This window comes from Cervus elaphus, chromosome X (genome assembly GCF_910594005.1).
Source record: "Cervus elaphus chromosome X, mCerEla1.1, whole genome shotgun sequence".
NCBI classification, from domain to species: Eukaryota; Metazoa; Chordata; class Mammalia; order Artiodactyla; family Cervidae; genus Cervus; species Cervus elaphus.
The window spans coordinates 86,626,286-86,651,642 of record NC_057848.1 but is presented as its reverse complement, the minus strand read 5'-3'; the positions used below and the strand labels follow the sequence as shown (position 1 = coordinate 86,651,642).

At 37.0% G+C, this 25,357-nt stretch overlaps 1 protein-coding gene across 2 annotated transcripts in view; it reads left to right on the top strand.

Annotated features, from left to right (window-relative positions):
* Window positions 1-25,357, top strand: part of DIAPH2 (diaphanous related formin 2) — a 950,551-nt gene that overhangs the window by 660,526 nt on the left and 264,668 nt on the right. The window lies entirely within an intron of this gene.

Sequence of the window (25,357 nt, the reverse complement as noted above, 5' to 3'; positions counted from 1 at the left end):
ACCCATAGATTTGTAGGAACAAAATGATGAAATAAAAGAGATGCAATTCATTTTCTGAGAAAACTTTCATTATCAGCTTTTGGTAAAAGCTTGACCAGTGCCAGTCATGAGTTACCTGTTCCTCATATAGGGACAGCTGATAGACATTCTTGCACAAGTCCTTTATCTCAAAGTGAATTGGCCCTTTGAGTAGTATTTGCTTATTTGATTTGTTGAGATCCGTAGAGCAAAAAAGGACCGTAGATAGAACTGTATTTCCTAGTCAGTATATTAGTATTAATGCCCATTCAACCTTTTGTAAAAGTATAGGAAACTCAGTTTCTTCTTTTTCTATGGAGTCAGTGGAACTGGGTGAGAAAAAACAAATTTCTCTTTCTTATACATCCCCTGCATACAGCTCTGATTTCCAAGGCATATGCTCACCTTGAAATCCACTATTAAAATCATTCTAGGGAGTTATATGTTGACTCATACACCTAACTGCCCCCTATGCATTGCCTATCCCAATGATGAAAGGAAGACTTGCTTGATTAAGGTGTCTGTTCCATTTGGTTTTGCTGCTCATGACACTCTTGGTATTTGATGTGACTTTTTGCTTTTCAGATTTGCATATCATTTTTATTTATGTTTTTACTTGGTTTAGATAGAAGGTTTAGGGGGCTTCCCTAGTAGCTCAGAGGGTAAAGCATCCACCTGCACTGCAGGAGATCTAGGCTCAATCCCTGGGTCGGGAAGATCCCCTGGAAAAGGAAATGGCAACCCATTCCAGTATTCTTTGCTGGAGAATTCCATGGACAGAGGAGCCTGGTGAGCTGCAGTCCATGCGGTCGCAAAGAGTCGAACACAACTGAGCGACTAACACAGACACACAGATACAGAAGGTTTATGCCCTTATTGGTTTTTATTCTGGTTACTTAGTGTCTTTGATCAGTAATGAGAAACAATTTGCTTTGTCATCTAATGGGTTATTGTCTGTTTTCCAATTGCATTTGCTTTTCAAATTCATCTGAACACCAGAAGGTTACATCATCTTGTTTTTTGTTACCAACAGGAGACACCCAAGTGTAGCTTGCATATATTGTAAGATATACAGAAAGGGTTGCAAATTCCACATCTTGTCCTCTGTTTCTTAGTCCAGTACTATTCAGAAAATGGTACATATGAGTCTTAATAAACTAGCATTCTAAAAAAGAAGCTTGAGATATGTTATTTTGATATATTGAAATTATTTATTTGTTGGAGTTAGTGTTCCCAAACTTTTGTACAGAATATTGTTCCATAGGATATGAAAATAAATTAAAAAAAAAAAGAAAAGTTTTGTCCATGGTAGTCAAGGGAATTGTCTGTGACAAATAAGCTGTGAATATGCTGGGTTAAACAAAGATTGACAAGTCTATTTACTGCATAATTGTTCCTGATTTAATATGTTACTTTTGTTGTAAATTTCAAAGAGGAGCTATAATATGAAATGTTTCCCAACTTATTTAGCTCTGTGTGTGCGTGTGTGTTTAATACCTTTTAACATCGCAAGCATGGTGCTTGGTATGGGAAAAGGTGGTCTAGCTATTTATTCTTGTATGCATAAGACGGAGGTGAAATGGACAAAGGACAAAACTGTTATAATTTTTAATACACCATACCTTAAATGACTATAGACCTTATTGGCAAAGCTTCCTGCTTATAGGAAATTCCCATTGAAATGTTTAGGAGGAGGGAAAAAAATCAAATAGAATTATTTTAAAAAGCATTGACAATATGCAGTCATTGGATATAAGAAAGAATAGAATACTTTTAGCTACTATCTAAACAATATGGATTATATTATACCTAGGACTTCAGAACATTATAAAGCTATGCATGAATGCAAGCCCAATTATCAGTAATTAGAAAGCTGTTGCTTTTGGAACATGTGATCCATTTACACCAACATACCATAACCGCTGTTCAAGGATTATCAGTTTGTAAACATATTATTTGCAGTGCAAGTTATTTAAAACATCCTCCAGTTGATCAGAAAATAAATCACTGTCACTGAACTTGAGTACTATAACAGCAATATGAAAAACATGGAACTGCAGCGAAACTGTGATCATGAAAGACTCTCCCGTTAACAGCCTAAAACCCTCTGTGAACCATTACTAAGAACAGAATAACACTGCGAAAAACTTGCTTAGATATATTGCAACAGTTGCCCTAGTTCCATAGTTTCAAATTGAAGTTGCAGAGACTCCCATATGGGAAAAGCACTTGTACATATCTCTCTGATGGTGTTCGTCTCGTGATGTTTGATTCCATTTTGATGGGTTTGTTGCTAGCATGATTCCTGCTGTCACTATGATTTGTGTTTATTATAGCTGTTTCCTTTTTAATAAAGTATGCTGTTGCATATAAACATTGAAAGGAAGCTGTCTTTTCAGAAATTACATTCTGTATGCTGCGCTAGTCATTATGATGTTGTAAAGTGAGTATTTTGCTAACAGAGTAGGATTATATTTTTTTAATGTACCGATGAGTGTGTATTGTTGTTTCATTATAAGAAAGGACCTAGTGTTATTTTTATTTTGTGTTAGTTTTTAAACAGTGTGCACTTTCAAGGAGAAATAGCAAAGTAGGCAATACTGTGTGGCTGAACATACCTTGATAGAAGAACAACTCAAAGACCAGGGGAGATGAATATGCAGTAAGGGAGAGAATGTCCGAAGTCAATAATCATATCTCATCCAGGCTGAGCTGAAGCAGTGTCTAATGCCGTAGCCAAAACTCAGAGCTGAGAGATCCCATGCCAAGAAAATAGTCAAGGAGTGGGAGGCAATGAGGCAGGGAGCTGTCTCAAGGGCATATAAGCCAGTTGTGCCGGGTAGTGTTTTTCTCACCTGGAGCTGCTTTTAACAACCTCATGCCCAATGACATTTTCAAGTTGAAAATGTCCCAAAGAGGTCTGTCTATAAAGTAAACTGAACAAGGATGAACAGAACATACATAAAAAGAAGCTTCAAGAAACCTGGTGTAATTAGTTTACAGTATGCTAGTCAAGTGCCATTGAAGGCATCTCTAATCAGGTACAGACTGGCTGCTCCTCTCCTCCTCTCTGTTTCTTTCTTTCTCAGACTAGAAAAAGCACTCGACTTAGCCAAGGATGCACCATGCTGTAGGAAGTGAGAGCAGAACTACAGACAGCAGAATTCAGCATAACTCTTTTGGTTCCAAGTTGAATGAGAGGATAGGACTATTGGTGGGGGCGGGGGGGAAGTAGTGGTCAGGAGTGACAGGCTTGCTGCCCCCTTACTGGAAGCTGTCACCAGATTGGGAAAATTTACCTCTTGCTGTTCCATTACTCTCTTTCATACACACCTATCATCAGCATTCATATAGTATTTCTAGAATCTCTACAGTCTCATTTAATGGAACGTGTGAAAACACTGGGCTTTTCTCATCCCTGAATCAAATTCAGAATTACCAAGATGCTGGATTCAATCTGGAGGGAGAAAAAACGAGTCCAGACCAAGTATTCTGGAAGAATATCTTTCTCCACTCCCCTGATGTCATTTTAACAATCTCACCCTCCTCCACATGCGTACACACACTCTGATTCCCTTTCACCTGGAGGACCTCAGTAACAAATCTATATTCCCATGGGTACTTTTGTACTTATTAACATAGCTTTGTGGAAGCACCTGTGATATGTCAACACTTTGCTTTGGAACTTTATCCTCTACTACAAAGAAAGCTATGTATCTGAAGTGGAATACTTTCTTTCCCAACCAAAGAAATGGATTAGAAAGGCCAAGAAGTGACCCACAGACTTAGAAAATGAACTTACGGTTGCTGGGGGGAAGGAATAATTAGGGAGTTTGGGGTGGTCTTGTACACATTGCTATATTTAAAATGGATAACCAAGAAGGACCTACTGTATAGCTCATGGAACTCTGCTCAGTGTTACATGGGAGCTGGCATGGGAGGGAGGTTTGAGGAAGAATGGATACGTATATATGTATGGCTGAGTCCCTTTGCTGTTCACCTGAAGCTATCACAGCATTGGGTTTCCCTGGTGGCTCAGATGGTAAAGAATCTGCCTGCAATGCAGGAGACCTGGGATTGATCCCTGGGTCAGGAAGATCCCCTGGAGAAGGGAATGGCAACCCACTCCAGTATTCTTGCCTAGAGATTCCATGGACAGAAAAACCTGGTGGACTACAGTCCATGGGGTTGCATAGATTGTTAGATTCAGTTGGATGATTAGATAGATACTGGATTATGAATGAGATATAGTACTAAATAAGGCTGGAAATGTCCATTGAGGCTAGCCCCCTCAGAGACGTGAGCACCTCAGGAAGTTTTTATTAAATGTATATGTCAGATTTTTTAGTAGAACCTTACTGTGAGGGGGCAGACATGAAGAAAAAGCCAATAGTAAATCATCAAAATGATTTTGCCAGTTACAGATCACTTGCCATGGGAAGCTAGAAGTTTATTCCTATAAGACAGAAATCTAAGCCACACAGAGATAGATAAATATGATATGCTATCACTTATATGTGGAATCTTAAAAAGGTGATACAGAGGAACTTATACACAAAACAGAAATAGGCTCACAACATAGAAAATAAACCATGGTTACCAAAGGGGAAAGGGGAGGATGAATAAATTAGAAGTTTGGTATTAACATATATGTACTACCATAAATAAAATAGATAAGACTAGCAAGGACCTACTGTATAGCACATAGAGCTTACTCAATATTTTGTAATAGCCTATAATGGAAAAGAATATGTGTGTATATATACATAGATGTCATTGGGTCACTTTACTGTACACCTGAAACTAACACAACATTGTAAATCAACTATATTTCAATTAAAAAAAATATAGTCATAGCTGACTATAGAGATTAAAGAAAGTAGAAAGAACATTTTTGCAAAAACTAGTATTATCGCTTGCCTTTCAGGTTTAGTCCTTACATCTTATTTGGCAAACCAGCCCTTTGTCAGAAAGAGAATCCCTTCTGTGAAAGAATGATAATAATCTTTTATGAGAATTGCATGATCAGTTGACTGGGAAAGGACTATAATTAAATGTGAATCATAAACAATCGATTTTGCCTGAAAAGATTATGAAGCCATGTAAAGGTTTTCTTTTATTTTGTCTTAATATTTACTAAGCTTTCATAGATTTCAGATTTGGTCTGAACAGAGAATAGAATAAGCATGAGTTGTATAAGTTTCATTAGCACATAGGGCTATTAGCTGTAAGAAAGTATAACCAAGGGCTAGATTGGCATGACTAAATCTTGTTTAGAGATTGGTTGTTTCTACCTAGTATTTTTACACCTGCCATTCAGCAAGCTGGCATTAGGGTAGTAGTTGTGCCTCAGGTGGCTTGAATGGCAGATCATATAGATTCTCTCAGAGATAATATTGTCATCTACTTTCCAGTAAGTTTTTGACATTAAAAGGAAAGATTTTCAAACAGTGTCACTACTGTATAAACACTAATTAACTAGACATGCATATTAGCAATGATGAAAAAGAAAAAAAAACTGAAGCAAGGTTAAAAAATAGAATAACCTAGACCTAAGCTATATACCTTCATAATTTAATGAAAGAGGATTTCTTTACTGCTTAACTGACTCTCATCTTACAGATAAACCTTGCCTCACTTCCAGATCAGAAATCTTACCTCACTGTGTTGTTTTTTTTTTTTTTTTTAATTTTCCTCACTGTGTTTATTAAGATCCCTCATATCTGAAGTAGCGGGGCTGCTCTAATCCTCAGATCCTGCCCCCTTTGCTTTGCTTGTTATTCTCCATTTTGCCCTCACTTCCATACCACCTACAGGTCTTAAGTGTAAAAAAGCGTCTGCTAGCAGATTTTGATTGAACATTTTATCAGTGGCTTGCTTAATTTTACTTTTTTTAGACCCAGTTTTCACTGATATATTCTCAAGGCTTAAATAATAATGAAGTGCCTGCCAAAGGTAATATTTTCTAAAGTCACATGAATTTTAGCAATAAGGTAACTTTTTCATAGAAGCACCTGAAGGAATTGTAATTACACTTTTTAAACGGTTTGTTTTGCCAGTGTTGCTATAGAAAATACTTTATAAATAACATTTCAAGAACAATATTTCTCTGAATCTCTTTACAGCCACCAGAATGTTTCCCGGCAACTTTTCTTATGTCTCCCAAGAAGGTGATATGTATAACTCCTGGTCAGTCTTCAACCACTTTCATAGATGACAGTGTAGTTGCACAAAACTGGGTAATCTGGCTAAAATTTCATCTCCTCTTGTGAAGGATCTCTTTTGCGTCTTTGCGAGAGCCATTTGGGTGAAGAAACCCAGGAAACAGTTTTAGGACCCAAGGCATGGTGACTTCACAAACCCATTTCTTCTCTGTCAGTTCTAATCTTGACATTACAAGAAAGTTGCTGGACAATCAATCATGACCTTTCTGGAGTGAAAAAATGAAAGGGAAGGAAAGGAAAGGAAAAGAAATTATTAGACTGGTTTTAAGAAATTGAAAGAAATCTTCCATATATTGCTTTGTCTTGTACCCTCCTAGAGTAACACTTAACAACTCATGGGTTAAATGAGATTTCCTTACTCTGAATATGCAAAATGAAAAAATTTCCTGCAAAGACAGTATGAATTGGTTTTGAAGAACAGAATAAAGGGTGAATTAATTGGCTGATCAGCTTAAGCCAGCTTCCCAGATGGCTCAGTGGTAAAGAATCTGCCTGCCTGTGCAGGAGACACAAGTTCCATTCCTGGGTCGAGAAGATCCCCTGCAGAAATAAAGGGCAACTCACTCTAGTGCTGCCTGAAAAATCCCACGGACTGAGAAGCAGGCAGACTATGGTCTAAGGGGTTGCAAAGAGTCAGACACGACTAAGCAACTGAGCACGCACCATCTTAAGTTTTAAGACCCATTCATTCATTCAGGAAAAAGTTACTGAGTGCCTGCTAATGTGCTAGACACTATTATGGGCTCTAGAGACTCCATAGCACCCAGAACAGATCAAAATTTCTGCCTTTCTAGAACTTATATTCTAGTAAGAAGGAACAAGAAAAAAATTTTTTTTTTCAATTGTAGAGTGTGTCAGCTGATGATTATTGCCATGGGAAAAAGAAAGCAAGAAGGGAGTTGAGGATATGTCAGCATTAGACATAGAGTGGCCAAGGAAGGCTTCCTTGACATCGTGACTTTGAAATAAGGATCTAAATGAAGTAAGTCACGCATATATATATAGAGAAGGAGCATTCCAGGCAGAGACAAGAGCAAGTGCAGAGGCCCTGAGGCAAAAGTATACCTGGTGTGTTCCAGGAAAATTAGTGAGTTCAGGGTGCCTAGAGCAAACTAAATGAGAGGAAGACTAATCAAAGATAAGGGCCTCCTCCCTGAGGGAGGGAATTGTACACCCAAATGATGTAGGGCCTCATGGGTCATAATAAGGACCTGTCGTTGTTTAGTTGCTAAGTCACGTCCGACTCTTTGCGACCCTGTGCACTGTAGCACATCAGGCTCCTCTGTCCATGGGATTCCCCAGGCAAGAATACGGAATGGGTTCCCATTTCCTTTCCATCTCCTGCTTGGCAGCCAGATTCTTTTACTGCTGAACCACCAGGGAAGCCCAAATAAGGACCTGAGCTTTCATTAAAAGAAAGATGAGATGCTTTTGCAAGAAAAAAGACATGCTGTTACCTCAGTTCAGTTGAGCTGCTCAGTCATGTCTGCCTCTGTGTGACCCCATGGACTGCAGCACGTCAGGATTCCCTGTCCATCACCAACTCCTGAAGCTTGCTCAAACTCACGTCCATCGAGTCGGTGATACCATCCAATCATCTTATCCTCTGTCGTTCCCTTTTCCTCCTGCCTTCAATCTTTCCCAGCATGAGAGTCTTCTCCAGTGAGTCAGTTCTTCTCATCAGGTGGCCAAAGTATTGAAACTTCAGCTTCAGCATCAGTCCTTCTAATGAAATTTCAGGACTGATTTCCTTTAGAATTGACTGGTTGGATCTCCTTGCAGTCCAATGGACTCTCAAGAGTCTTCTCCAACACCACAGTTCAAAAGCATCAATTCTTTGGTGCTCAGCCTTTTTTATGGTCCAACTCTCACATCCACATACCTAGGCTCTTAGCTAGGTATTGCCAAAATCACTCTTACTGCTGTGTTAAGAACAGACTGACCAGTGTGGCATGTTGGAAGAAGGGAGACCAGATAGGAAGTTATTGAAATAATGCAGATATTAGAGATAATGGTGGCTTTGACTAAGGTTGTATTAATAGAGACTGTGAAAAGTGATTAAATACTTGTATATGTCAGTCTGAACTATATGAAATTGCCAATATGTGACCATTTGTGATCAATAGAAGGTATGACTTCTAATATAGTTCTTTCTAATCCTTTGAAGGTAGTATGGATAGAATTTTACTAAAATAAGACAATGGATATATGAAACAGGAAAAGATTCAAGGAACAATCCCAAGGCTTTTGACCTAAGTAGTTAGTAAGAATCGAGTTGCAACTGACTGAGATGATGGGGACCCCAAGGCTGTTAGTTTAATGCCTGCTTGAGTTAATTAGCTTTCGTTCCCAGACATTGAATTGATTTCTGCCAACTATTTTGTTGCTGTATACCAGTGGTCACAAGTAGACACTAGACAGTAACATGTATGATTCATTGTAGATCTGTGCTCGTTGATGGCAAAGGTAGCCAAATACTGTTAAACTGATATTAGATCAGCATGATCATCTTCATGTTAGAAGGACAGAGTGTTACTTGTATCTTTTATAAAATGCCATTTAAAATATGTGATTTCAATATTTGGTATCCTCATACCACCTCTTTCAACTTCTATTGTCCTAGCTCATTTTCTTCCTGTTTTATTTTATTTTTTCATGTCTTTCTGTCATTCTAAATCAGTTAGGATTCAGCTAGACTGCTTGTATTGGTCCATACAATGTGGAAAGATTGTCTTTATGTTCTGTGATTAAGTGTGGAAAATAGGACTGTGAAGTAAGGTTACCATTTTGTAAGTCTGCTCTCAGGAAACAATGAAGGTAGATACACACAAGCCCGAGCTGAACAATCTTTATATCTTGACTTACTTGAATGGCCTTGCTAGGAGAATGGTATACATCCAGAAAAGTGAAAGTAAACTTGACCATGTATTTCCTTTAGGTCCATTAAAGATATGAGGCAAGTTCATCAAGAGCAGAATATAACTTTGTGGAAAACCTGTATTGCCGACTTACATTTAAGTCAGAAATTAGCAAACATTACTACCTATTTGTCAAGAGTGCTGATAATATACTTTTTTTTTTTTTTTGATAATATACTTTTTAAAGGAGCCATAGTATTTGTCTAGGGCAAGTTAAAGATAAGGATCTATCAGGTGGCCTGACGTTATCTTTTTGCTTGACTAGCAGTCTCTGTGATACATATCTTTGTCTATTATGGGGGTTGATTTCTTCTGCATATGAATTTACAAGGTAAAAAATAGAATTAGACTGAAAAAGTGTTAGAGGCTTTAGAGGAATACTTATATGTATCATTTAGTATGTCCTAATTTAGAAACCATAAAAGCTGTTTGCTTGAGCTACATCTTCAAGATAGCATGTTGTGTATTAACATAAGCGGTGCCCCAAGTTGTTGGAAGGCAGACTTGGTTTTGTTGCTGGGAAATGTTACAGTTGAAGCAATCCTTAGCAGCAAATTGGCCCACATCTTTAACAATTTTTTTCCCTTAGAAAAGTATGATGAGAACCAATATTCTACCTTTAGTATAGAAACCTACCTTTAATATATCACTGTTGACTCTATGCTTAATTTTATTTATCATTCTCTCCTTTTTATTAAACTCTCATCCTTCTTTCCTCTGCCCTTAAAGACCCAGTAAGGAAGATAAAACAAGTGCACAAATAAAACAAGAAATGTGACATGATGTGATGTAACAGATATTTTTATATTTTAAATCCTGTTTTTACTGGAAATTAGCTTGTAAGTAGATGTAACTTACATGGTTTCATGATTCAATGCAATTGTTTCTCAAAGTGTGTTCCAAGGTGTCCTAGGGATATCTCCCAAGAGACACTGGAGGTTGTTGATGATATGGAGACCTTACTGTCCTCCACTCCATCCCCCTACACACATCCTCACACAGAGAAGTTCCATTTTTATCTGTTTTATGTTTTTATGTAAGTAAGGCTGTGTGAAATGAAAGCATTCTTTGGATTAAAGAATTTTTTAAAACATGCTGCTGCTGGCTTTAGTAAAATAACATGATATTTGGTTTGATATAAGAGAATTCTGGATGGAAATTTCCATTCTGCCCTTAGATGATGCTTACATCATCTATCAGCAAAACCCTCTGCAGAAGTTTCTCAATTGTCATGATCAAATGAATGACTTTTGACAGCGCCTGTTGCAGTGGATGACCAAACATTTAATTAAAAGAATGTGGATTCTATTCAACTATTTTGTTATCATGGGTCTTCTTTAAGAAAATTGGGAAAAACACATCACATATTTCTTGTGATGATGATGATTGATTTCATGTCTAAGTTTCTTCATGTGAATTTGCCTAAATAACCAGCTGGCATCCATTAAACTCTCTACTTATATTTGTTTCTGATCCCCACAATCAGATAAGCATTTCAATTACACTTGATTCCGTGGTGTTTTATCTTTTAAATTGTACAGAATTTGGAGCTCTAGATCAGAGGATCCCCAAATTTTGCTCTCTGTGAAGAGATGTCAGACCCCTTAGCTCTTGAGGTAGCCAGTGTCCTTGATTCTGTTGCCTTAGTATGTGAGCAGCCTCATATATTTACCCTGGGATGCCAAACAAATATTATCATTTCTTAAATATATCACAATATATAAATTGTATAAAGATGAACAGTGGAAGGAAATGGTCCTTCTCTTTCCTTTCCTCTTTTTTTTACCTTCCCTTCTGTTCCTTCTTTTTTCATTTTCTTGTCATCAAACCCCCTGCTTTATAAAGACCAAAGAAACACTAGGAGACTAGGGATAGGGAGCACAGGCAATTTGATGAAGGCAAGAGAGTCCAGTACTTTTTTCTGGACCTCAAGCCCTATTTAGATAAACTTTATTTACACATTAAGAAGAAAAAATATATTTTGACAAGTTGACTTCCTTCCCTCTGGGTTTTTACTTGCCTCAAGCAAAATCTGCAACACTCATGTGTAGATGGGGCAAATGTGTTTACGTGTTGGGGTCCATACCAAATGAAAAAGTTAGATGTGCTCTAGCTTTCATAATGGGAACAGCACGAATTGAAAGAGGAAGGTAATAAAAACCAGTGCAGGGTGTCTAGGCAAGATGAGAAAGCAAATTGCTTCAAATATGAATTACATAATGACTCTCATAGTGTTCCTATTATTTTCTGAAAATTCAGGATGGCTTTATGTTGAGCTTGAACCAGAAAGATTCTATGTCCATTCTGAGTGTAATCTGTAAGAAATGAACTAAAACAGGTGAACATGTTAAAATGTCATCATTTGTTTTACAGCCTAGCCACCACTTTTCTGATTGCAAAACAAGTCCTTCAGTCATGTCCATTGTTTGTCAGTAGTTCTTATGATTAACTTCCTTATACTTAGATAACTTATTAAAAATATTTTAAAATAAGAGGTTCAAGGGCATTTTTTTAATGCCTTTTACCTTCTCTTGCCTAGTGAGTGAAAGGCGAAATTCAGATTTGAATATCATTTTTCTTTCTTAGGAATAATTGTTCATTTTTTAGTTGTTTATAAACATGATGCTCTTGCACTGCCTATTAGCTGATGATAATTCACGTTAAGTCAGCCATATGTTAAAACTCATACACTGATTTGATGGGAGAAATATCAGTATTAACACCAAACCTCAGTGAACCTGATCTTAGAGATATGAGTCTTTTGTGAACATATATATTTGACTAATAATGCTAGAGGAAAATTAGTGGAATCAGGGAATATTACACTTTGCATTTGCAAGAGAATGAGATACTGGTACTACTGTTCATATGCATAAATGTGACTGAAGGGAATGGTAATTACCTGTACCCCTTTCTACTTTCAGAACCAGTGTATCCTGGCCTTGTCAGTGATTGTAGTCATTCCACTGCTACTGATTACAGTTTTTAGCATGTCAAATCATCACCAATGTCTTAAACATCACCCATAATTGGAGAAAGGATAGTGGTAAAACTATAGAAACATTTAGTGTGGATAAAACTGCTCAATTGTATTATTAGTAGAATCAGAAATACAGAATGCTTTCTCAGAAGGACTCAAACATGAAAGAATCTTCAATAAACAACAGCAGTTGTATTTTTCCCCTTCTAAGGAAAAGATCAGATTAAAAATCTTATCTTTTGATACAGTCCTCAAAACACTCTTTTTTTAAATAATTTTTTTTAATCCAGAATGTTGAGCATAACTGTTTTCCACTCATAATCTTAAGAATTTTCTAAAATTTATGAGTAAACAGGTTATACAGTGAGGGAAAAGAAAGTTATACAGAACTTGATATGGAATTTGCTTGTTTCTCCAGCTAGACTTGATGTTTCCTATCTCAATCCTTCAAGTAAGAAGTTTTAGTCTGTTTTCCATGCCCACTCCATGGCAATGTAGAGATTTTAGGGTATATTCACACAAAAGATATAATAGATCGAGTTTGGAAAAAAGATTGTCTTTCTACTCCAATTGGAAAGATTTAGCTCTTTTAAGGTCATCAGAACCTTAAAACCTCTGTAAGGTAAAAGTCTCATAATACGGTTTCAAAAAAGTATTAGTCCCTAGTATAACGTTTGGGAAGTAGTAAGCATTCAACACATCACCCATGTTCCTAATGATACACATTTAAATATATTCTTTGAAAGTTATTGTTTCTGCTAAGAGACACATTATTTTCTAGCAACAACAACAAAGCCTATTTATTTGTTTTTGTGGAATATTCAAACCATAAATATTTAAACAGCCTAAGGGACCGTGTGTTTGAGTGTTACCTCTGGAGTAACCAACCTTGCAGGTTTTGCCAAACACCACAGGGTTTCCACAGACACGGGACTCTCGGTGCTAAAAATTGAGAAGTTCCAGGAAAACTTAAGCAAATTGGTTACCCTCAAAAGTATTTCTCAAGTAGAGGTTACACTGTATGTAGGTCAATCTGAGCTTTTGGATAATTTCTTACATTAAAACCTGAGAGTCCAACAAAGGTCCTTCCTTTTACTTGAAATATATAACATTATATTCATCCTAGAAGGAGTAAAAATAAGAGTATAAAGGTTATTTTTATTAAAGGATAGATCTTTAACTTCAAATGGTATTAGTAGAGATTTTATTACTACTTCATTTAATATTTATGAGTCTACTTTGATTGTCAGTTATCCTTTATGACATCATTTATAAGATGACTGAATAGAAGCACATTTTCTAAGCTGAAGTATTTAGAATAACATTAAACAATTCTTTAATAGCTGGAAATTGGAATAGAGAGTGCTTGATGGAGAATTAACCTCCGAATCATGTTATATACTAGGAAACTAGGGTTACATTTGCAGTGGTATGGCAACAAATTTAAGGATTAAGTGTCTAGTAGAACTTCATAACCTGTCTCATTTTATGTATGTCAGAGATCAAAGTATGTCATGTGAAAGATTGCATTACTATGCAGTTCAAATCTGAAATAATGCAAGTAGCATGTAATATTTGCTGCTGCTGCTGCTAAGTTGCTTCAGTCGTATCCAACTCTGTGTGACCCTGTAGACGGCAGCCCACCAGGCTCCGTCATCCCTGGGATTCTCCAGGCAAGAACACTGGAGTGGGTTGCCATTTCCTTCTCCAATGCATGAAAGTGAAAAGTCAAAGTGAAGTCGCTCTGTCATTGACTCTTCGCGACCCCATGGACTGTAGCCCACCAGGCTCCTCCATCCATGGGATTGTCCAGGCAAGAGTACTGGAGTGGGTTACCATTGCCTTCTCTGATATAACATTTAGAGGTTATCATAACCCCAAGCATGCAACAAAATGTGTCTAACTATCATCAGTGTACCCTGTTTTCTCCTAAGTTTTGTGTGCTTTTAGAATATTGCCATTGTAGAATAAATAATATTAGTTAAAAGAACTTTATATAATTCTAATCCTATTCACATACACATATGCTTATCTGTATATTCACATACAGGGCTTCCCTGGTTGCTCAGTGGTAAAGAATATGCCTGCAATGCTGGAGACACGGGTTCAATCCCTGGGTTGGGAAGATTCCTTGGAGAAGGAAATGGTAACCCACCCTAATGTTCTTGCCTGGGAAATCCCATGGACAAAGGAGCCTGGCCGGCTACAGTCCATAGGATTGCAAAAACGTCAGCAACTAAACACACATGCATATTCACATACATGCTGCAGTCCATGGAGTCACAGTCAGACACGACTTCGTGACTGAACAACAACAGCATATTCACATACACTGACATATTTGTGTGCTTCAAATGGCCACTTGCCAGATCTTTAAAGTTGCCTTCAAATATTGGTTGAAAATCAGACTGGAAATTGTTTTGATTTTATGCATACTCAAATAAATGACATGCTAATTTATACCTTTAGAAATATATCTGCACATAGTACAATTTGGAAAAACACAATTATGTTAAAGTATTTGGATTATCAAATGGTAGTGTCACATACAAAAACCAACAGCAGTAGAATTGAGCACTATAAGTAAATTTTAATATATACATCAAACATATATCCCTCTGTATCTAATGAAACTACATTGTTTATATTTGTCACTTTGGAGACCCTTTTGAAAATAGTAAAAGTGTACTTTCAGAACAGACAATAGTCTGAATCGCTTGTGGATTGGAGCCAGTGTTCTCCTGAGTTTATTCTTATTAGTTTTAATGCAATTAAATTGTATTTAGAAGCCTAATAATATTATTCATGGCACATTTCTGTAAGTTTAAGCATGCGATTCTTTGGGGAGAGCAAAAAAGAAATAAAATTTATTTAGTCAGTTACAGGGGAAGCTGCACATAGGATATAGAAGGGGCGATGCCAAAAGGAAAGGAAGTAAGCACAGGGAAATGCCATATTTTTAATTACTTCCAAAGGGTACTGGTATATGTTTTATAACTGTTCATCTCTGTTTTTATGAAGTGCTGACTCTTCGAAGCACAAAATTACATGTGTGTGCCTGAAGGCATATGGAAAGAAAACACACCAGAACTTATCACTGACTCTTAGGCACTAACTAGTTTAATATGTACAGTTTGGAGAGATCTGGGAGTCCAGCAAATCTACTGATTTTGATTAGTTTTTCAAGAAGAAGAAACAACATTTTCAATAGAAAACCTTCCCCTGAAAATTTGTTATATTAGAGATGATGCTTTGAGATTTTCTTCCTGACTGAAAAATAGGTTGTTAATACCAAAAGGTCATTTGCAACTCTAGATTTTGCTGTGAACTATGATATACCTTTGCAAACAGAAATCTTTTAACATTGACTCTAATTTTTTCCCCAGCGCTTATAAAGCAACTACAGAGAGGCTTTTTCAAATAACTTATATGTAATTCTAAAATTTGTTCCTCAATTGTGTATTCAATATCTTAATGCTATAATTTGACTTTACTAATAACCAACTTTAAGGGGAACAATAACACTTTGGTGACTAGAGATGATTCTGCTTTTAAAAACATATTTAAAGAAAACCAGTGTTTTGCTGGTAATTCAAAGACTTCCATGATATTCCCTTTTGGGAAGCCACTTCCTCTAATGGTTCTGGCAAGAGTCCAGATGGGGGCTTATGAATAGGGGTGCATTGTTTATTTCTATATCGAAAGCTATAATCAAAGGAACAAATACCTCGTGTAGCTAAAAGTCAGATGTACCATTTAATATTTTCATATAGCAACTGCACTGTCATTTCATATAAAATTCCTTTCATTAACTATAGAAAACAGTACCTGTCTGACAGGTTTTGAATGTCCTTCTTTTAACTATAAAAGTAAACAGTAGAGAAATCTCATATTTCTAGTACTTTTTAGGATAAGTTTGCAAAAAGAGACAGGAAAAAAAGAGAAACTCCTTTATAGTTTACTAACATTAAATAAAATCTTTGAAGAGAATGCCATAGTGATAGGAAAGCATCATAAGATCAGTAAAATGACAAAACAGTCAACCCCACGTTCACAGTAGATATAATCAACTAGTCAATAAAGTTTTTTAAAATCTTTTATAATTTTTTGTTTTGCTTTTCATCTCTTGAATTTTTTTTAATGATAACATCTCCATTTTTGTTCTTGGTGTGTTTCTATGTAACCTAACAGACATATTTTGATAGTTTATACTGCTGCTGCTAAGTAGCTTCAGTCGTTTCTGACTCTGTGCGACCCCATAGACGGCAGCCCACCAGTCTCCCCTATCCACGGGATTCTCCAGGCAAGAATACTGGAGTGGGATGCCATTTCCTTCTCCATTGATAGTCTATAGTCAAACACAAAGGTTTGAGAGATCTAGAGGAATTGCAATATAAAAGGCCTGTGTAACTTAAGACTTAGCAACATGTTGATGTCCAGAGTAAAACACCACTGATCAGCTCTTCCTATGCTCTCCAGGCAGTGATGACTTAAACCATCTATACAAGACTATAGAAGCACACTGTTTTTCTTAAGCACATATTGCTCACCTTACAGTTTAAAGAGAGTAACTCCAGTGATGGATCACTATTTACGCACATGGCTATAGATGAAGAGGTAAGTGGACAAGCCACAGCATCCTCTTCATACATGTGAATGGTGAGCTAGCTCTTCTGTTGTTTATAATGTATCTTCTTAGTACAGGGTCTGCCTCAGCAGCCCTGCTTCTTAGAGATATCAATATACTTGATAGCATTGCTCCAGGAGAGAAAATACATATAAACATCTTCAGAAATATAGGATCATCTGGTTAGAATTACTTTTAGTGGTCACATGGAATATTAGTAGTTCATTGTTAATACGAAGGCAGTGGCACCCCACTCCAGTAACCTTTGGCCTGGAGAATCCCATGGATGGAGGAGCCAGGTGGGCTGCAGTCCAGGGGGTTGCTAAGAGTCAGACACAACTGAGCAGCTTCACTTTCACTTTTCACTTTCATGCATTGGAGAAGGAAATGGTAACCCACTCCAGGGTTCTTGCCTGGAGAACCCCAGGGACGGGGGAGCCTGGTAGGCTGCCGTCTATGGGGTCGCACAGAGTCAGCCACGACTGAAGCAATTTAGCAGCAGCAGCAGCAACATCGTTAATACAGAGAGCAGAAAAGGACATTATATTGGAATGAACAACAGTGGTGTGGTCACTTAGATGTCTTAGGCAAAATAAGTTTTGTGTTGTTTAGGTTTTCTTCCTAATGTTACATTAGGTATTTTAGGCCTGGTGCCTGGTTTTCAATTCTTGCTAAATATTTCCTCATGCACACTTCTACGGGGCCTCATTTTAACAGGATCTTCTTTATTAGATCTATGTCATTTGGGCATTGTTTCTGTTCTTTAATTTAGTGAAGGGAAAGTTAGTGATTTTATTCTTTGGAGTTGAACATCTTTGTGAATTTAAATATACATCATATAGAAGACTAATAGAAGATTCTTTTTTAAAGATGGTCAAATACAAATTGAAAGCAACTACCATCTGTACAAAATTTTTCATAAAAATCATTGAATGAAGGAACAAAAGCATGTCATTGTATATACTAACCTTTCTTTATGCATTATCCAATACATAGGCATCCAATACAATGACATTTCAAAAGATTCACAGTGAGTAGCATATGGAATACCCCATTAACACTGATTAGATTTAATAATGTTTGTATCACTGTTTGGGAACATGTACAAGGGATGCGACAGCCATGTATTATTAACATCAAAATAACTTAGAAGAAAAATTCCTAATTAAAGCAAGACTGATTGAGAAACTTAGCAAAACTGCAGCCAGAAATAAACACCTACCCACCTGCCCGAGACTTGGGACTTTCTTTCATGCATACAAAACAGCCTTGCTTCCTAGGGCTGTGAGATGGCTGCTATGAAAATTATAATGGGCTGTGACAGTACCATTTTCAGCTTGTCCAGAATGGCATGAAACCTAGTCTCAGAAGGACAACATTGCTGCTTGAGTTAAGGTTTCAGCAAACTGGCTTCAAAGGAAAGCAAGATGGGGTCCAGAGTTGTGCTGAGCTGTGCTTGGCAAATATGCATATATTAAGCTTAGCATCACAATAACGGACTCACTCATGGACTGCCATGGCAATTGATACCCACCTGTCCTGGGGAGCAATGTATGTAGTGCTTTTGTGTTTTCATAGAAGAGGTCTCTGTGCTATGTTCACTGGGTCATTTCTAGAAAAGGGAAGCACCAGCAGATTAAATGAGAGAAGGAGGTTGTTTCATTGGACGATTTGAAAATCTAGTTGGGAAGAATTCCCACCACTTACAAACGGAACAGTTATACTATAATTTTTGTGCCTGCATTCTGAAATATAAGAATGTTCACAAGATACTTTTATGAACAAGTATCTGCAGGCTTTGGAAATTTCTTTGTTATCTATTTAATCCTTTTTCAAAGTTGACATTTCCCTTATACTGGGTTGGCCAAAAAGTTTGTTTGGATTTTTCCACAACATCGTATAGGAAAACCTGAATGAACTTTTTGGCCAACCCAATACTGACATTACCTTTTTAAATAGAATTTTTCATATCCTGCCCAAAATTCCATTTAATTCATTCCTTATTAATTCATCTGAAAGCAAAGAATAACCCTCCAGAACCAATCACTTTTCTTCCCTGTTGTTAGCCTGGGGCTTATGTTTTTTCGTTTTGTTCAGTTCAGTCCAGTCACTCAGTCGTGTCCGACTCTTTGCGACCCAATGAATGCCAGGCCTCCCTGTCCATCACCAACTCCTGGAGTACACCCAAACCCATGTCCATTGAGTCAGTGATGCCATCCAACCATCTCATCCTCTGTCATCCCTTTCTCCTCGTGCCCTCAATCTTACCTGATGCGAAGAGCTGACTTATTTTGTTTTGTAATAATATCAAAACATATATATATAAAGTACTGGGGGGGTCTAGTTTCATCATATAATTTTTTGTTATTGTGTATTATTAGTTCCTTAATTATTAGTTCATCTTATTGTTTATTCTAGATCCAGAATCTGCCATTGTTCTTATTTAGCCTATGTGTATTAATTTCAATCCAGTTTTAATAAATTGTCACTTATATTAACTTAAAATTTTAAATCAGTAGTAAATGTGCAACTATTTTCTTTTCCACATGTTCTTTTTAGATAATTGTCCTTATTTTCTACTTTTATTTTTACTGGGAAAATATAATTCATAAGCTGAATAATATTATAACATAAATATTAACTTGATTCATAAAATGAGTTCAAGATACTTCTCATATATGTTAGACCATATAGCCATATTCATCATTGTTTTTTCACTTGTACTTGATGGCACATGTGCTTGCTCAGTTGTTCATTCATGTCCAACAATTTGCGACCCCCTGGACTGTAGCTTGCCAGGCTCCTCTGTCCATGAAATTTTCCAAGAAAGAATACTGGAGTGGGTTGCCATTTCCTTCTCCCAGGGATCTTCCCGACCCAGAGGTGGAACCCCCATCTCCTGTGTCTCCTACATTGGCAGGCAGATCCTTTAGCAGAGCCACCTGGGAAACTCAGGACTTGAGTAGTTTTATCTAAATTAATTTTCATCCACTAATGAATTTTAGGAAACATTGTGCATCATTAAAAGTCTTTGTTCCTAGACTAAATATTTCCCAAGATGTATAACTATATAAACATGTTCTTTCCATCTCCATTTTCCATCCAAAAGTAACTTTAAGGCATTATGATAAAAGCAATAATGTATTTATAGAGACAGGATAAATCATAAGCAGTAAAGATGAAAGAATCAGATTAGACATTCCATTTGCTTACTCAATATGGTGTCTCTTATGGTGTCTCTTATGCCCAGGTTTCCATCTTTACAGAACTTACTGGGTCGGTTTCACCCACACTGCAATCTAACTGATTTTCTTTTCTCTGCCATCTGCTATTCAGTGAATACGTGTTTGGATGTGTGTTTTATGCAAAATAACTAGCAGCCTAACATTTTGGCACACTTCGCTCTTATGTCTTTAGAATGCCTGGGCATTTGTGGATAAAAGCGATATATTTTTGTTTGTATATAGAAAGGAGTGAAAATCACCCCCAACTACTCCCCCTGCCACTAAAATGAATACCCTGAGATGCTAAAAGTAAAGTACCCACTTTAAAACAAACACGAAATCTTATGTATTAGAGTGATTTAAGTAGTAACGTACAAAAGACGCATACATTAACAATTAGTGTTTTTGTTTTGTTTTTGAGACTTTCACTAAACTGGGCACTGGTATATATAACCTATTGTGTCACTTGTTTCGCCCTATGTAGAGCTTTAGTAGGAGCATCTCAATTTCCTTAGACCAGCCAATGACTACGTCCAGAATTTTCAGGCAGCAGCATGTCTTCCAGGGCACCCAGCTGTTACACATGGAAGGGCACACCACAGGGAGCCAGCCAGGTTCTCTTCTTAGAGCCAGCTTAATCATAGAATCACAGAATGTTTCTGTTATCCTTTGCTGTTCCCTGGGTAACTCTACCTAACACTTAGAATCCTTCTCTTGCATTGTCACAAAGTAGCTCTAAACTGTGAGTCTCAAAGTTTATCTAGGTGTATCCACTGGCATTTTTTTCTGTTCCCCTTCATTCCTAGACACACACACACACACACACACACACACACACACACACACACACACACTGTTCCTCTGGGCTTGTAAGCAAAGTCTGTATACTAACTAAATTGACCTGGAACAGTTGGGGTGGAGGGGAGAGGAGGAGAAAGCCACTGGGCATTCTATCTTGAATTTTGCAGAGAACTCAGACATTCAAGCAAAATTTTAGATTCAGTATATGTTTGTGTGTGTGTGTCTGTGTGTAGAGTTAATGACCTCAATAGAAGTTTACCCTTTTAAAAATCGTGGTAAAAATTATGAAAAATGAGATCTACCCTCTTAACAACAGTTTAAGTGTACAATACAGTATTCTTTACTATAAGCACAACGTAATATGGCAGATCTTGTTACTGATTGAATTGCGCCCTGCTGCTCGACACTTACAAAATCAGAAGCATTAGTAGAGAGGAAAGTTGTCTCTAATCAAAATGCTGGCAGTCTGGGGAAATTGTGGACTCAGTGTGCCTAGAAAACCACCTTGAAAGATTATGCTTGGCCGTGAAAGTTTTAAAGGAAAGGTGGGAAGTCATCGCAGTGAATCCTTGAAATAGAGATCCAGAGTCATCACCATCCCCCACTGTGTGCAGGCTGTTGACTCCTCGTGATCTTCCTCTAAACATTATCTTGTTCACAGTTTGGTCATTTTGTTCCTGAGATTACTGAAGGGGAAGCTAGTGAAGTGATCTGGTCATCTGTTATTTACTTATTCTTTATTCCTACTTCTTTGATCTATGAAAAGATCTGAATTAGGCAAGGGATTGTGTGATTGGACATCCCTTGTGGCTCAGTCAGTAAAGAATCCATTGTGTGATTAAAAGATACGAAAGATGTGATGGGGCTGGTGAGGAGTAGAGCATGGGGGTGGTGGGTTAAAAGTTAGTTACAGTATAGCTTTGTTAAAGTGACAAGGAAAGGCACTTCCTGCTGAGGACAGTTTCCCAAGCGCTACTTACAATCTCTAGAAATTTGTTCATCTTGCGTGACTGAAATTCTATATGCATTGTAAGGCAACTTCCCGATTTCCCCTTTCTCAGCCCCTGGCAACCATCATTATATTTATTTTCTAGGAGTTTGACTACTTTATTAGATACTTGACATAAATGGTATCATGCAGTATTTGTCCTTCTGTGTCTGGCTTATTTGACTTAGTATAGTATACTCCAGGTTACATCCATGTTATAGCATATGACAGACTTCCCTCTTTTGTATGGTTGAATAGTATTCCATTGTATGTGTATACCACATATTTATTATTCATTCATTCATGAGACATTTAGATTCTTTCCACTTCTTGGCTATTGTGAATGATGCTGTAATGAACATGGGAATGCAAATATCTCTTTGAAATCCTGACTTTTTTCTTTTTCTTAGTCCAAGTGCTGGCTTTGAATAACACATTGATATTGAAATTTATATGATTCCTAAGATCATGTGATTTTTTTGAGATGTCATAGACACCCAGACACAGCAAACACATTAAAGATAGATTCATAGTCCTAGTTTATATCCATGTCACAAATGCAATGCTACTGAAATTATTTTGTTATTTTTGTTTTCCTAAAGCAGAAAATTTTCACAAGGCACACTTTTATCTTTCCAACAGAGAAAAGAAAAGGAATGTGTTGTTTGAAAGTAATGCCACTGTATTTGAATAGCTTCTTCCATAGAAAATGTCTAAAAATGTCTTTCCGCATTAAATAGTGCAATTTCCTATTGAAGACATACATTGATACTAGAGAAAATACAGCATCCATTAACAATGCAGCAAAAGTAATCAATTCTTACATATGTATGTATACACATACATACATGGATCCATACATGCACATATATGCATATTTAGTGAAACTTGAAAAATAGATGAAGACTTGCCAAAAAGTATAAGAAATGCAGTGCAAGTAAAACAGCTTTGCCTCAGAAAATTCTAGTGTAGCAAAAATAACATTTTCCTAGTACAATTTCTAGCCTAGAGTTGGTCCAGAATAACTGACCATATTGAATAAATACAGGGAAACAATCTGAAATGTTTGGCTGCCATGACTGAAGTGTTAGATTAATGTGCTTTATATCCTGAAATGAACTTGTTTTCAACCTTGCGAAAAATTTATTAGGTGAAGAAGAGATTAGACTTAGGGTTAGGGTTGCATGATCATCTAAAGACAATTTATGTAAAGTGATGATGTGAATAGATTCTGAGAAGTGAGCATAGATCTTCAACTCTTAGAGAACTAGGAGTTGAAAGTTTAATGTCAGGGATGACAAACAGCCCAAACTGAAAAGAAATAAGAGTTTTGAAAAGAAATAAGAGTTGTCAATAAGCAATTGGGTTAGAAATAAGAAGTTGTGTTTAAATGCCATTATGTTATTATAGAGTAACATGTCTGTCTTTGAGATAGTTTCTTGTTGCATTGTCTGACTCTTCGCAACCCCATGGACGGTAGCCCTCCAGGCTCCTCTGTCCATGGGATTCTCCAGGTAAGAATACTGGAGTGGATTGCCATTCCCTTCTCCAAGGGAACTTCCCAATCCAGGGATCGAACCCAGGTCTCCACATCACAGTCTCCTACATTGCAGGTGAATTCTTTACCACTGTGCCACATGGGATACACCTGGAATAGTTTATTGTGGGTTAAATTCAGGATGAGATTGCCTTGCACTTACTAGATTCTTACCTTGTTTTAGAGATCATAGGACATACAAAAGATGAGCAAAATATATTTTACCATCAACTGCCTTCAATCGAGAATCAGCAGATTTAATATAAAATTGAGCAACTAGCTTAAATAATATATTCAAGTATTTCCACTATAGAAATCTCAAAGTATTCACTGTTTCTCAAGTGCTTCCCTTTTTGCTGAATACTTATGGAATCTAGCATTTTATAGCTGGGAGGAACCTTATAGAATTTCTACTCTTTTTGCTCTGTTTTGCAATTGAGGGAAATAAATCCCATTCCCCATGCAAAAAAAAAAAAAAAAAAAAAGGATTAAATCTTTGCCTCAGTTCATAGGTCTTTCAAAAACACAGAGCTGACTTTTATCTTTATGAGTAAACTTGGTTTGGAATACTTTTTCATTTTTGTTATCACTTCTTTCCCTCATTGGTGATTTTAGTTAAGGAAAGATAAGTGAGAAATGATAAAATATTATCCACTGAATTTGAAACTACCACTTGAATTCAGAATGCATGGTTGAAAACTATTTACAGTTCAGTACACTAATCCCCAAATTTGAAACAGCACTTGAAAACAAATGCAGGAAAAATTGAAAACTTAAATGCCCCAAGAATTCAGAGAATCACTTTATAGTAAACAATCAATCCCAAATACCTAGATATTCATTTCTGAGTAGCAGACAGAGTAGCAGAATTACCTGGTATCATACAAACTAAAAAATAAAAAACTAAAGAGTGCCCAATAATAATGAGCAATGGGGATTCTCAGATATTTAGCATCACCATTTGTCATGAATTTCATAGCTGTATACAGTTATTCTTGAGTCTATAGTAATATATCTCAAAGTCCTTTATACCCTCACTCTGTCACTACCTGAAACAATAAAACTTAATTTCTCAGAGACATACCCTTTATCAAAATTCACACTGACTATATATTTTGCTTCATTGACATTTGTAGTAAAGTGATCTTTTAAGATCATTGAAAACTGTTAGGACAGGCTCGGGGATCTGATATTTTGCTCTTTTAGCTGAAGTTATAACCCCAGGATAGTTTCTGTTTGGAGGGAACATATCAGGATCAACTGTATTCAGGCTAAGGGCATGTTCACTGAACCCACAAGCATGTTGGAGAGCACTTTTGAAGCACTGTCCTGATGTAAATCTGAATGGATAAGGGGAGATCTTTGCTCCATTTGACTTGGCTTTGCAGTTCTCGCTCTTGCCATATAAGCTGATCTCCAGGTTATCTAAGAAGCCACTATTTCCAACTGCCTGTTGTGTATTACCATCCCAGTATTTCCTAGCTATCTCAAGCTCAGTCTATTCAAAACTACTCAGTATTCTCCCTCTCTGCCTGCTCTACCCACTCGAAATAATGTTCCCTTTCTTGTCTCCCAAGTTCTGTTAAAAAACAAGTATACAGAAGACACACTCTGAGTTACTCAGGCAGGAGAACTCAAGTATCCTGAATATGGGGTTAACCCAAATGTTTATTCAGATTTTTCCATAGCATCTTACGGGAAAAGCCGAATGAACGTTTTGGCCAACCCAATACTTCCCTCTCTCTAACCAGTAACATCTAGTCAGTCACCATGTCCCATGGACTCTACCCCCTCCATATTTCTTATATCCATCTTCTACTTTCTGTTCACATGCTATGTCCCTGGCTGCCTAGATGCTCTCCCAGGGTTCAATGTCTCATCTCTCCAAACCATCCTTCCCTCTGCTGCCAGAGTAAGATTCCTACAAACAGGTGAGATCACATTGCTCCTCTGTATGAAAACCATTGATTAGCCATTACCTCCAAAGAAAACTTGAAAACCGTATCATGCATTCAACACCTTTCCAGGTATAGGGAAGGA